Consider the following 13518-nt stretch of genomic DNA (forward strand, 5'->3'; position numbering starts at 1 on the left):
AATAAATGAAACGTGTATTGATATGTGTTAGATGAACGTTTGGCCTAAGCATGATGAATGGAGATTTTGTGTATTTTGTGTTTTATGCAATTAGGAATAATTTGTAAAAATGAAATATCAGGGGTAAAGTGGTAATTTGCCCATTTATTTGTTGTTGGATTAAATTGAATGAAATTGTGTTTAAATAATGTTAATTCGAAATTATATAGATCAAGAACAAAAGAAATTGGACTTGGATCGAGGAAAAGCAAAAATAGTTGAATAGCCGATTTATAATGTTCGTTGATATCCGAGGTAAGTCTTTAAGCAATTAAACATTGTTTATTTCGAATATAAAATGGTTTACTATAATGATTCAAATTTTATAGTTGTATAGTGGAGTAGCCGAATGTGATTTAACATTGAATTAATGTCGTTAAGTTTTATTCGACTGAGTTAAAACCTCTGAAAGTTTGTATGAATTACATGGAATATTTGGACGATTTGATATATGAACTATTTATGGAATGACTTTATAATAGTGATATTCGGGCTTTGAGCCTAGCAAGCCTTGTGCTGGTGAATTGGATCGGGCTTTGTGCCTAGCAGGCTTATTGCCGGTGAATAAATAAGAATCAGACCTTGAGTTTAGCAGGCATTGTGCCGGTGTGTGATTCAGGTTTATGCTTAGCAGGCTTTATGCCGGTGATTTATTTTCAAGCTTATTTTTTTAAGATTGATGTGGAAATTGAGTAAGTAAGTTGATCTAAATGAGCTTGTATATTCGGCTATATAGGTATGTACTTCTATGATGATATATTTTTGATTTTGTAAATTCGGTCAAAGAAGTGATGTTGGTATAGAAAGTGAAGAATGTGAGTAGATATGAGAAGTATGTTTCGGTTATATATATACATATATATAAAGTTGAGTTTGATTCATGAGTATATATATATTTGAATGTAAGCATACTTGGTATAATGTTATTTTGGGAATGAAAAGTTGAATGATATTATGCTAAATGAGAAATATTAGCATTCAGCCAAGGTAATTTATTTGTGTTAAAATATAACATTAATGATACAATTCGGCTTATTTGAATGTTTTTATTATTCATTTGAGTTGTTTTATTTGCTTAAGATTACTAAGCTAAGTTAGCTTAATATTTGTGTTTTGTTACTTTGTTTTATAGATTTTGGTTGTAAGTTACGAGCTTGGGGATCGTCATCGAAGTCATCCACACTATCGTCAACCTTCGGTATTTTTTTTAAAAGTATATGTTCGAACTTGTGGCATGTATAAACTGGATTATGTTTTGAAATGATGAACTTTGGTTTTGTATAAAGCCATGCAAAAATGGCTTAGTAATTATGGTTCGTTTTGTTTACATGCGTGCTTATTTATAATGTTTAATAAGTTTGGTATTGGTAATTTGGTTATGTTTGATTTTGGTTTTAAATCATTTGATTATAATGATATATGTTATAAGTGAATTATGTTTGAGATAGGCATTATATGTTTTGGAAATGTTAATGTTTGGGTTGGTTTTGTGTGACTGGTTCGGTTATGATATGCACGGATAAAAGTATAAGTGTATTAGGTTGTTGTATTTAGTTAATGTCTTGCTAGAGATTTGATATCTAAGGTTTCTTTGTTATATCTGAATTTGATAAAAAAATGTTTTAATATGTTTATAACATAGTATTTAAGATTTATGTTTTGATTCAATTACAATTTGTAATTCGGCACTTGTTCCATGATATAAAATTTGGATGTGTATTTATATTAATTAATGAAATTCGAATATGCAATGTAATGAGTTAGGAAAATGTTCCATGATGGTTTAGTTTATTATTGGGTATAAATGCAATTGTTAAGTGTAGCTTTGAAATCTATGGTAAGTATGCAATATGTATCTAATCTATAATAGTATATTCGAACATGTCATTATATATTAGGTTGTATGTGTGATTGTTTATTAAATTATGTAATAAGTTTTGATTGGTCTTATTTTGAGTATGTGCAAAGGATGTTATTTATGTCCGATTTTGGTGAAAGTTTATAATTATATTATTAAATATATGACCATTAGGTAAAATTGACAACATTGTATGTATATGTTATTGAATAAAGTATTATGTAAACATTTTTAAGTGTTTAAGATATGCCATTGTAGAATAAGTTATAAATAATTTGATTTCTTCTTAACATTCGTATAATATTGAAATGTTTTTAGTATGATATGTATATTATATTATGATTATTGAAATCGTGTTTATTTTTTTTTATGAAATTTATGCTTTATTTATATGAATGTAACTTATATATATGTGTGGTTGTTCGAAAAAGTGTTTTTAATTAAATAATGCCTCGTAACCCTAATCCGGTGACAAATATGGGTTAGGGGTGTTACATAAGTGGGCCCACACGCTCGTGTGGCCCACTTAGCCCAAATTTAGCTACGGCTATGTGACCTACATAGCCAAGTCCAAACTTTATCACTTACCGTGGATTTAATCTGTGTAGAGCCCACGAGCCCGTTGGGCCCTCCCAACCCATGTTGGCCTAACGAAGCCCTTAATGGTCTATGCCATGCACATGACATGACAAGCCTAACTACTTCCCACCTATCAGTTAAATTTACACAAGCAGGCCCACGGGGCCCATTGGGCCCATTTTTCCCATCGAGCCTCAGTACACGAGAACGCTCGTGGCGACCTCTACAGTCTATCGCCCATGGTTTGTGGGCTCAGTTTACCCCACGAGCGGTCGCACGCTCGTAAGGCATCAAATGCCGAAGTTTCGACTTTTCGACTTTTTCTGATCTCCAACAAAAAAGGGTGTGAATACACACCTGTTTATGAGAACGCGCCAAAGTCCACGATCACCAACTTTGGCACATCCTGCATTGAGTCTTAATCACTTCCCCCTCACCAACTCATCTGGTTCGTTCTATTTAAAGCCAGCTTCTCACCAATGCTCATGTTAGCTTCCCGATGTGGGATTACTTTCAACATTTAGGAAAATTCCTTATTTTTCTTTTTTTAACCACAGAGTTCCAGTCCAACTCCACCTCCTACACAGCTCAAATAGCAAAATAAATACTCGATTGCGCATCCGAGGACTTGAACCTCAAACCTCATAGTTACACAACACGCCACCTTGCCACTCTTGTAATGCCCCGCACCCGAGACCGTTGCCGGAGTCGAACACGAGGTGTTAACGAACTTAATTCATTTATTTACACAGTTCATTTTAAAATTTCCAGACAAGATGGCTAACTGCGTCACTGTCACCTTAAAAATCATATCTCAAGTTCCAAAACTCGAAAACTGATTCCGTAAATTTTTCCTGAAACTAGACTCATATATACATCTACATATTTTTTTCTAGAATTTTTGGTCGGGCCAATTAGTACAGTTTATTAGTTAAAGTCTCCCCTGTTTCAGGATTCGACTACTCTGACCTTCATGCATTACGACTTAGATATCTCCCTGTACCGGGCTTCAATACATATGACGTTTGTTTCTAATGAAGCTAAACTCAAAAAGGAATCTGTACATATAAAGCATGACTTCTAATTATTTCTGGTTAATTTATGGTAAATTTCCAAAGTCAGAACAGGGGATCCAGTAACCGTTCTAGCCCTGTTTCACGAAAACTTAAACATATCATAAAATACGGCTCATATGGTCGTTTCTCTTCTTCCATATGAAAATAGACTCATCAAGGTTCGATTACATAATTTATTCATTATTTAATTACATTCCTACTATTTTTAGTGAATTTTCAAACTCACATCACTGCTGCTGTCAGCATCTATTTTAAGGGAAATTTCACCTATTCCATAGTTTCCATGATTCAACTAGCCATTGGACATACATAGCACCAAACATGATCGTGATTAACCATTCCAATGGCTAATCATTGCCAAGCATTTCCACACCTCTCAATAACCATATATATATACAAAATGATTTTAATACTATGCTCAAAATATTTAAGCCATTTTCGCATGGCTATCCGAATATATACACATCACCAAAGGTACTTGATTAACAACAAGGGTTAGTCCTATACATGCCATTATCAACGTTTAACTAAAAGAGTACCAAAGGGGCTTAGATAGTGTGGACGACTTCGACTTCGACAATCCCGAGTCCGATAGCTGACGAACAAAAATCTATAAAACAGAGAATTAAAGAAACGGAATAAGCATTTAATGCTTAGTAAGTTTTATGTAACGAAATTATTTACGACTAAAGTATAGCGTTCATATGACTAAATGAATAATTTCATATATGCACATTCTCAAAATCATAATTACTTCACGCTTCAACCAATATATTCATACACAGGGTATCAAACCTAACTAGAGGCCGGAAGCTCGTTAATCAATTGAGCGAGTACTATTTGAAAGGAGTCAACCTTTCCGATGCATATACGAAACATACCTTATCGTTTGTAGTTTATGAGCGTATTAATTGAAATTATTAGAGCAAGATCGCTCGCTTCCAAACCCAAGTATCTTCGGGATTTAGCCGGATATAGCAACTCGCACAAATGCCTTCGGGTCTTAGCCCGGATATAGTCACTAGCATAAATGCCTTCGGGACTTAGCCCGGATATAGTCACTAGCACAAATGCCTTCGGGACTTAGCCCGGGTATAGCAACTACTCGCACAAATGCCTTCGGGACTTAGCCCGAATATAGTAACTTGCACAAATGCCTTTGGAACTTAGCCCGGGTATAGCAACTACTCGCACAAATGCCTTCGGGACTTAGCCCGAATATAGTAACTTGCACAAATGCCTTTGGAACTTAGCCCGGATATCATCCGAATAATCAAGCACATATACCAATAAATCATGACACATCCATATTTCATTATCATAACTAGAATTCAAACACAAGATGCTTATCAACCATTACCATTTTCGGCTAAATAGCCACATACAAAGAGCATGATTTTGATTTGCTTTATAACATGATCTCTATACACATTCGGCTACCCATCATAGGTATAAACTAATCACCTCAATATACAATTAAAGTAGAATCATTATATCACCGTTTATTTGTTATGCTTATATGTCATGACTTAATCAAATCATAAACTAAGTTTCATTACTCGAAAACTTACCTCGGATGTTGTCGAACGATTTCGACGGCTATTCGATCACTTTTTCCTTTCCCTTATCCAACTTTGATCCTCTAGGCTCTTGAGCTAAATCAAACAATTTACTTCCCAAATCAAACATAGTCATACGACATCCATATACATTTTATACTAGCCGAAATGTACCATCAAGATATACTTTACTCAAATAATTTACCTTGGCCGAACATGTATAATGTTTTGTAGCTTAATAAATTTAACATACACTATGTATTTATAATATTTGTGCAGCCAATTATCCATGGTCATACACACACACAATCAAAAATAAATACCAAAATTTTCATATCCTTTATGCCCTAAGCCGAATACACTTGTCATGTTCACCTACATTTTTCAAGTACAACATTCTCATATTCGGCATTAGTATCAAGCATAATAGCCAATTCTTCCCACCTTGAATCTATGCATCTATTTAATCATAGTTTGTTCAAGCACTCATACAACAAGATACATCCAATTTAACAAGAAACAAAAACCTTATTTCTCCATAGCTACTATGGCCGAAAGTTCTAGGCATCTCAATACCAAAATTTTTAACATGGGTTGCCTAAAGAACTTGGTGATGAGTTCAAATTAATCTAACATTTCAAGCAACTTAACACATCCATATAACTAAAAATTCTAAGTTTAAACACAATACAACATTTTAGCACCATGGCCGAATACTTCATGAAGTTGTCAAGACCCATCCTTTTCAAATTCTCACACACACTCACATCCAATCCTTTTTATTAAGCACTCAAACTCAACCATCTTCATGCCTCATCACCACAACATCAAACACCAACCAAGAAGACAACACCCATGGCCGAGTATCATCTCCATCAAATAGAAAAAAGAATTTAAACCATGGGCTAGGTAGAATTCAAACTAACATCTAAAAATATGCATGAACTTCATGGAATAACATCAAACATACCTCTTCCTAAACATCAACCAGCCGAACATGAAGCAAGAGAATCCTCTTCTTCTTCCTTCCTCAAGTCACGGCAATGGGGGAGCATGGATGAGACAACTTTGTTTTCATCACCCCTCCCTTTTCATTACTTTATTACTAACCTTTAATTTTATTATTTCTAACATAAAACATTAACACAAAATGTTTATAATATGCTTTAACCCATAGCATGGCCGGCCACCATCTAGATTTTGGTCAATTTGACATGCAAACCCATCATTTTTATAACATGCATTAATAGGTCCTTATAAATTAACCTATCACCTTTTAAAAGTGTCACACATAAGTCCTATTAATTAAATTCACATGCAATCGACTAAATTGAAGCTTAAAACTTTCACACATTCATATTCACATATTTTAGACAATAAATATCATATTCAAATACTTCGGTGACTCGGTTTAGCGGTCCTGAAACCACTTTCCGACTAGGGTCAATTTAGGGCTGTCACAACTCTCCCCCACTTAAGAAATTTTAGTCCCCGAAAATCTTACCGGTAAATAGGTTTGGGTATCGTTCTTTGATAGAGTTCTCGGTTTCCCAAGTAGCTTCTTCGATCCCGTGTTTCAGCCATAACACCTTTACTAACGGAACCCTCTTGTTTCGCAACTCTGAAAGTTTTACTTTCACTGAGCTCGGTCCAAAACAATGGTGTACGGCATTTACGATCGTACAAAGCCTCATATGGCGCCATCTTAGTACTTGATTGAAAACTATTGTTGTAAGCGAATTCAATCAAAGGTAAATACCGCTCCCATGAACCACTAAACTCAAGGATGCAACATCTCAACATATCCTCAAGTATTTGAATTATCCGCTCGGATTGACCATCAGTTTATGGATGAAAAGTGGTGCTAAAATGCAACTTGGTACCCAAAGCGTCTTGCAATTTCTTCCAAAATCGCGAGGTGAACCTCGGATCTCTATCCGACACAATAGAAATAGGTACCCCGTGTAATCTTACAATCTGAGAAACATACAATTCAGCTAGTTTATCCAATGAAAAATCCGTACGTACGGGGATAAAGTGAGCCGACTTAGTCAGTCTATCAACAACAACCCAAATCGCATCTTTCTTACTTGCCGACAATGACAACCCAGATACAAAATCCATCGTGACTCGATCCCATTTCCATTCAGGTATCATGATCGGCTAAAGTAAACCTGTAGGTACTTGATGTTCCGCTTTCACTTGTTGACATATTAAACACCTCGAAACAAAATCGGAAATGTCTAGTTTCATACCATGCCACCAAAACTGACGTCTCAGATCGTTGTACATTTTCGTACTCCCCGGGTGAATTGACATTCGGCTACAATGAGCTTCGTTCAGAATCATCGAAATAAGTTCTGAATTTCTTGGAACACACAAACGACTTCTGAACCTCAAACAATCGTCATCATCAATTTGGAACTCTGATTCCATATTCGAAACGCATTCAGCCCGTTTTGCAACCAATTCATCATCGACTTTCTGAGCTTCACGAATTTGGTGAATCAACAATGGTTTGGCCTTTAATTCTGCTACTAACACATTGTCGGATAGAACAGACAGGTGTACATTCATCGCTCGTAAAGCAAACAATGATTTACGACTTAAAGCATCCGCAACCACATTAGCCTTTCCCGGGTGATAGTCAATGACAAGCTCATAATCTTTTAACAACTTGAGCCAACGTCTTTGTCGCAGATTCAAGTCTCTTTGAGTTATCAAATATTTGAGACTTTTGTGATCCGAATATACATGACACTTCTCACCAAATAAGTAATGTCGCCATATTTTCAAAGCGAATACGATGGCAACTAGTTCGAGATCATGGGTTGGATAATTTTTCTCATGTGGCTTCAATTGTCTCGACGCATAAGCTACAACTCGACCTTCTTGCATCAATACACAACCCAACCCAAGTAAGGATGCGTCACTATAAATGACAAACTCTTTGCCTGATTCAGGCTGCACTAGCACTGAAGCTTCAGTCAAGTAAGTTTTTAGTTGATCGAAACTTTTCTGACATTTTTCTGACCATTCGAACTTAACATCTTTCTAAAGTAGCTTCGTCATTGGTGTGGCTATCATCGAGAAAACCCTTTACAAGCCGTTTGTAGTAACCGGCAAGTCCCAAAAAGCTCCGAACCTCAGTAATATTTCTCGGGGGCTTCCAGTTAAGTATGGCTGAAATTTTGCTCGGATCAACTCGAATACCCGATGCAGATACCACATGTCCCAAAAAGCTAACTTCTCTCAACCAGAACTCACATTTACTGAACTTAGCATATAACTGCTTATCCCGTAAAACCTGCAACACTAACCCCAGGTGTTCAGCATGATCGGTTTCATTTCTCAAATAGACGAAAATATCATCAATAAACACAACTACAAACCGATCTAAAAACGGTCTGAAGATCCGATTCATCAAATCCATAAATACCGCTGGGGCATTAATGAGCCCAAACGGCATCACTAAGAACTCGTAGTGACCATATCTCGTTCTGAAAGCAGTTTTGGGTATATCCGAATCTCGAATTCGCAACTGATAATAACCCGATCTCAAATCTATCAAAACACTGAGGCTCCCTTTAGTTGATCAAACAAATCATCAATATGCGGTAATGGATATTTATTCTTTATTGTCACTTTATTCAGCTGACGATAGTCGATGCACAATCTCATGGTTCCGTCCTTCTTTTTCACAAACAATACTGGTGCACCCCAATGTGAAAAACTCGGTCGAGCAAAACCTCTATCCGTCAACTCTTGCAACTGAGTTTTCAGTTCTTTTAATTCTGTTGGTGCCATACGATATGGAGCTATCGAAATCGGTGTAGTCCCAGGTACAAGTTCGATGCCAAACTCTACCTTCCGAACAGGTGGTAACCCCGGTAATTCTTCGAAAAAACATCCGGATATTCACAAACCACTGGTACCGATTCAAGTTTCTTTCCTGATTTTTCATTATCAAGCACGTATGCAAGATACGCTTCACACCCCTTTCTCACATATTTTTGAGCTAACGTCGAGGATATTATTGTTGGCAACCCATTCAAGACAGTAGACTCAACTCGGATTATCTCATTATTTGCACACCTCAAATCAATAGTCTTGCTTTTGCAATTCACAACCGCATCATGCACGGTCAACCAATCCAAACCGAGAATAACATCAAATTCATCAAATGGTAAAAGCATCAAGTCCGCCGGAAAACGGGAACCTCGAATTACTAGGGGACATTTCTTACACACCTTATCAACAAGCACACAATGACCCAAGGGATTCGACACTCTAATAACGAACTCAGTAGACTCAACAGGTAAAGTCTTACTGGATGCTAAAGTCTCACATATATAAGAATGGGTAGAACCAGGGTCAATCAATGCAATCACATTAGTATCAAAGAGAGTGAATGTACCGGTAATAACATCTGGCGAGGAAGAATCCTCGCGTGCGCGTATAGCATAAGCTCTAGCAGGAGCACGAGCCTCAGATCTGGTTGTAGCGTCTCTAGATCCTCTCTGACCGCCACTAGGATTTCTCGTATTTTTAGATGGTCTACCTCGAGCAGTAGTAGTACCCGGTTTCCTACTCTGGTTTACATTTTGTTCGAACAGTCTCGGGCAATCCTTGATAAAGTGGTCAGCTGATCCGCACTCATAACAGGAGCGGTCATGGAATCTACAACTCCCCGAATGCCATTTACCACAATACTGGCACTCTGTTCTGTCTCGACGATCATTTCCAACACTGGCAACCAAAGTGACTCGTGTACTCACAGGGGGTCGATCACAATCTCGTCTAGAAAAGCCCGAAGTGTCTTTAGATCGGCCTAAATCATCTCTAAATTTCTTCGATGACTGTTGAAAGGGCTTCCCCGAAGATCTCTTACGAAACTCCTTTGCTCCCATATCAGCTTTTCTTTTCTCCTTACTGAGCTCTTCGGCTTTGCAAGCTCGCTCGACAAGTACCACAAATTCTCTGATTTCTAAAATGCCAACATACAGCTTTATATCATCTTCAGTCCATCTTCGAAACGTTTACACATCACAGCTTCTGAAGAAATGCATTCTCGAGCGTACCGGCTAAGCCTTACAAACTTTCGTTCATAATCAGTAACCGACATGGAACCTTGTTTAAGTTCAAGAAATTCTTTTCGTTTTTGATCAATGAATCTCTGGCTGATATACTTTTTTCGAAACTCGGTTTGGAAAAACTCCCAAGTTACTTGCTCTCTGGGCACGACAGAAATCAACGTATTCCACCAATAGTAGGCAGAATCACGTAGCAAAGAGATAGTACACTTTAGGCATTCATCGGGTGTGCAAGATAGTTCATCAAGTACCCGAATAGTGTTGTCCAACCAAAATTTAGCTTGCTCGGCATCGTCGCTGTCTGTTGCCTTAAATTCAGTAGCCCCGTGTTTTCAGATTCTATCAACTGGGGCTTATTTAACCTTATCTGGTCAGTTACCGGAGGTATCGCAGGTGCAGGGGTTGTATTAGTCGGGAATGGGGGTTGTGGAACAGCCGTATTAGTTCGAATGTATTGGTTGAACCAATCATTCATCACGCTATAAAAAGCCTGTCTAGCTTCATCATTCTGATTACTAGCAAGAGGTTGAGAGTCCCCCGGCGCTGTCCCTTGAGCGGGAGCAAGCGCTACACACTCAAGATCATCAGCTACCGCCCGGTTGGGATCGGGATCCATTACTATAAATAAACACATTTTTAACTGTCAAAAATCGCCACGCTATCAAATAAACACACAATGGCATGTATAGCTAGACCCGAACATAGTACGGTAGTCCTAGAATCGACTAAACCGTAGCTCTGATACCAATAAAATTGTAACGCCCCGCACCCGAGACCGTTGCCAGAGTCGAACACGAGGTGTTAACGAACTTAATTCATTTATTTACACAGTTCATTTTAAAATTTCCAGACAAGCTGGCTAACTGCGTCACTGTCACCTTAAAAATCATATCACGAGTTCCAAAACTTGAAAACTGATTCCGTAAATGTTTCCTGAAACTAGACTCATATATCCATCTAGATATTTTTTTCTCGAATTTTTGGTCAGGCCAATTAGTACAGTTTATTAGTTAAAGTCTCCCCTGTTTTAGGGTTCGACTACTCTGACCTTCATGCATTACGACTTAGATATCTCCCTGTACCGGGCTTCAATACATATGCCATTTGTTTCTAATGAAGCTAGACTCAAAAAGGAATCTGTACATATAAAGCATGACTTCTAATTATTTCTGGTTCATTTATGGTAAATTTCCAAAGTCAGAATAGGGGATCCAGTAATAGTTCTGGCCCTATTTCACTAAAACTTAAACATCTCATAAAATACGGCTCATATGGTCGTTTCTCTTCTTCCATATGAAAATAGACTCATCAAGGTTCGATTACATAATTTATTCATTATTTAATTACATTCCTACTATTTTTAGTGAATTTTCAAACTCACATCACTACTGCTGTCAGCATCTATTTTAGGGGAAATTTCACCTATTCTATAGTTTCCATGATTCAACTAGCCATTGGACATACATAGCACCAAATATGATCGTGATTAACCATTCCAATGGCTAATCATTGCCAAGCATTTCCACACCTCTCAATAACCATATATATATACAAAATGATTTTAATACTATGCTCAAAATATTTAAGCCATTTTCGCATGGCTATCCGAATATATACACATCACCAAAGGTACTTGATAAACAACAAGGGTTACTCCTATACATGCCATTATCAACGTTTAACTCAAAGAGTACCAAAAGGGCTTAGATAGTGTGGACGACTTCGACTTCGACAATCCCGAGTTCGATAGCTGATGAACAAAAATCTATAAAACAGAGAATTAAAGAAACGGAATAAGCATTTAATGCTTAGTAAGTTTTGAGTAACGAAATTATTTACGACTAAAGTATAGCGTTCATATGACTAAATGAATAATTTCATATATGCACATTCTAAAAGTCATAATTACTTCACGCTTCAACCAATATATTCATACACAGGGTATCTGTAACACCCCTATCCCGTAACCGTCGCCAAAATAAGCAAGGGGCATTACCGGACTTGTAACTCATGTCAGAACAGTAAAATTTTGAACTTTTTCTTGAAATAAGATCGTTCATTTAAATAAGTACTAAGCACAGCCAGAGGTAAAATTTAAACTTCACTAAGTAAACATTCAGAAGATGCCATTTTCGCATGGCTTATATACATTAAACAAAAATATTCTTCCGCCACTAGTCTATTCTATACATGCCATAAAATAATTCTAAACATAACAGTAACAAGCGGTGGATAGTGATAGTGTGACTAGTTGCTGACGATCCCTGAGCCTGTAGCTTCGCAATGAGATCTATAAAACAGAGGAAACAGAGTAAATGGAGTGAGCATTACAATGCTTAGTAAGTTTTAAGCAGTGTCAACAGATAACAATCAAATTATAACATAGTTGTTCGTATATTTTATTTCACTCTTCCTTCGGGCATACCATCCCTTTACCTAATATGCACATCTCATCATATACAATAGGCAGATAAACTTTCACATAAAAGTGAGCTCATGTGACATAGATATATTGTATGATTTCACATAACCCCTCACACTGATCCGATGTCACATAATCATAGGAATAGTCTCATAGATTGCTCTCGTATGCATCACATAACTACCTTATGATTTAGTTCAAATCAAGCTCACATATAAACTTGGAGTACATACCTGTTTAACCTTTCGCATTGAATATATTTATAAGCAATTCTTATTAAGAAGTCTTATAGCTTTAACCTCTACTTGGATTATCAGCGAGACCTTTAGCTCAGACGAAATCTCCACACGAAGTTATTGGGTCTTACCCGGACAAAATCTCCACACGTAGTCATCGGGTCTTACCTGGACATAATCTCCACACGTAGTCATCGGGTCTTACCCGGAATATATTTCCAAGTTTCATGTACATTTAATCACATGTTACAACATTCACATCGACTGTCATATTTGTAATTCATTTGCCTCATCAAATATCTAATAATACACACCTTTCACATTTGGTCGTTCGGCCACAATATACGCACATCGCCTACATATTTCACACTAGCCATTCGGCTTTACCACATATACATATCTCATATATATATTTCACATTGGCCATTCGGCTTTACCACATATATGCATGTTCATATTCACCACATTGGCCATTCGGCCTTATCACACATATGCATGCTCACATTCATCACATTGGCCATTCGGCCTTATCACATATATGCATGTTCACATTCATCACATTGGCCATTCGACCTTATCTCATATATACACATTCACATTCATCACATAAAATCCTAAATCAAAATATAAATTTTCATGTATTCACATCACAATTA

This window comes from Gossypium hirsutum, chromosome A04, assembly GCF_007990345.1.
Source record: "Gossypium hirsutum isolate 1008001.06 chromosome A04, Gossypium_hirsutum_v2.1, whole genome shotgun sequence".
Classification (NCBI taxonomy): domain Eukaryota; kingdom Viridiplantae; phylum Streptophyta; class Magnoliopsida; order Malvales; family Malvaceae; genus Gossypium; species Gossypium hirsutum.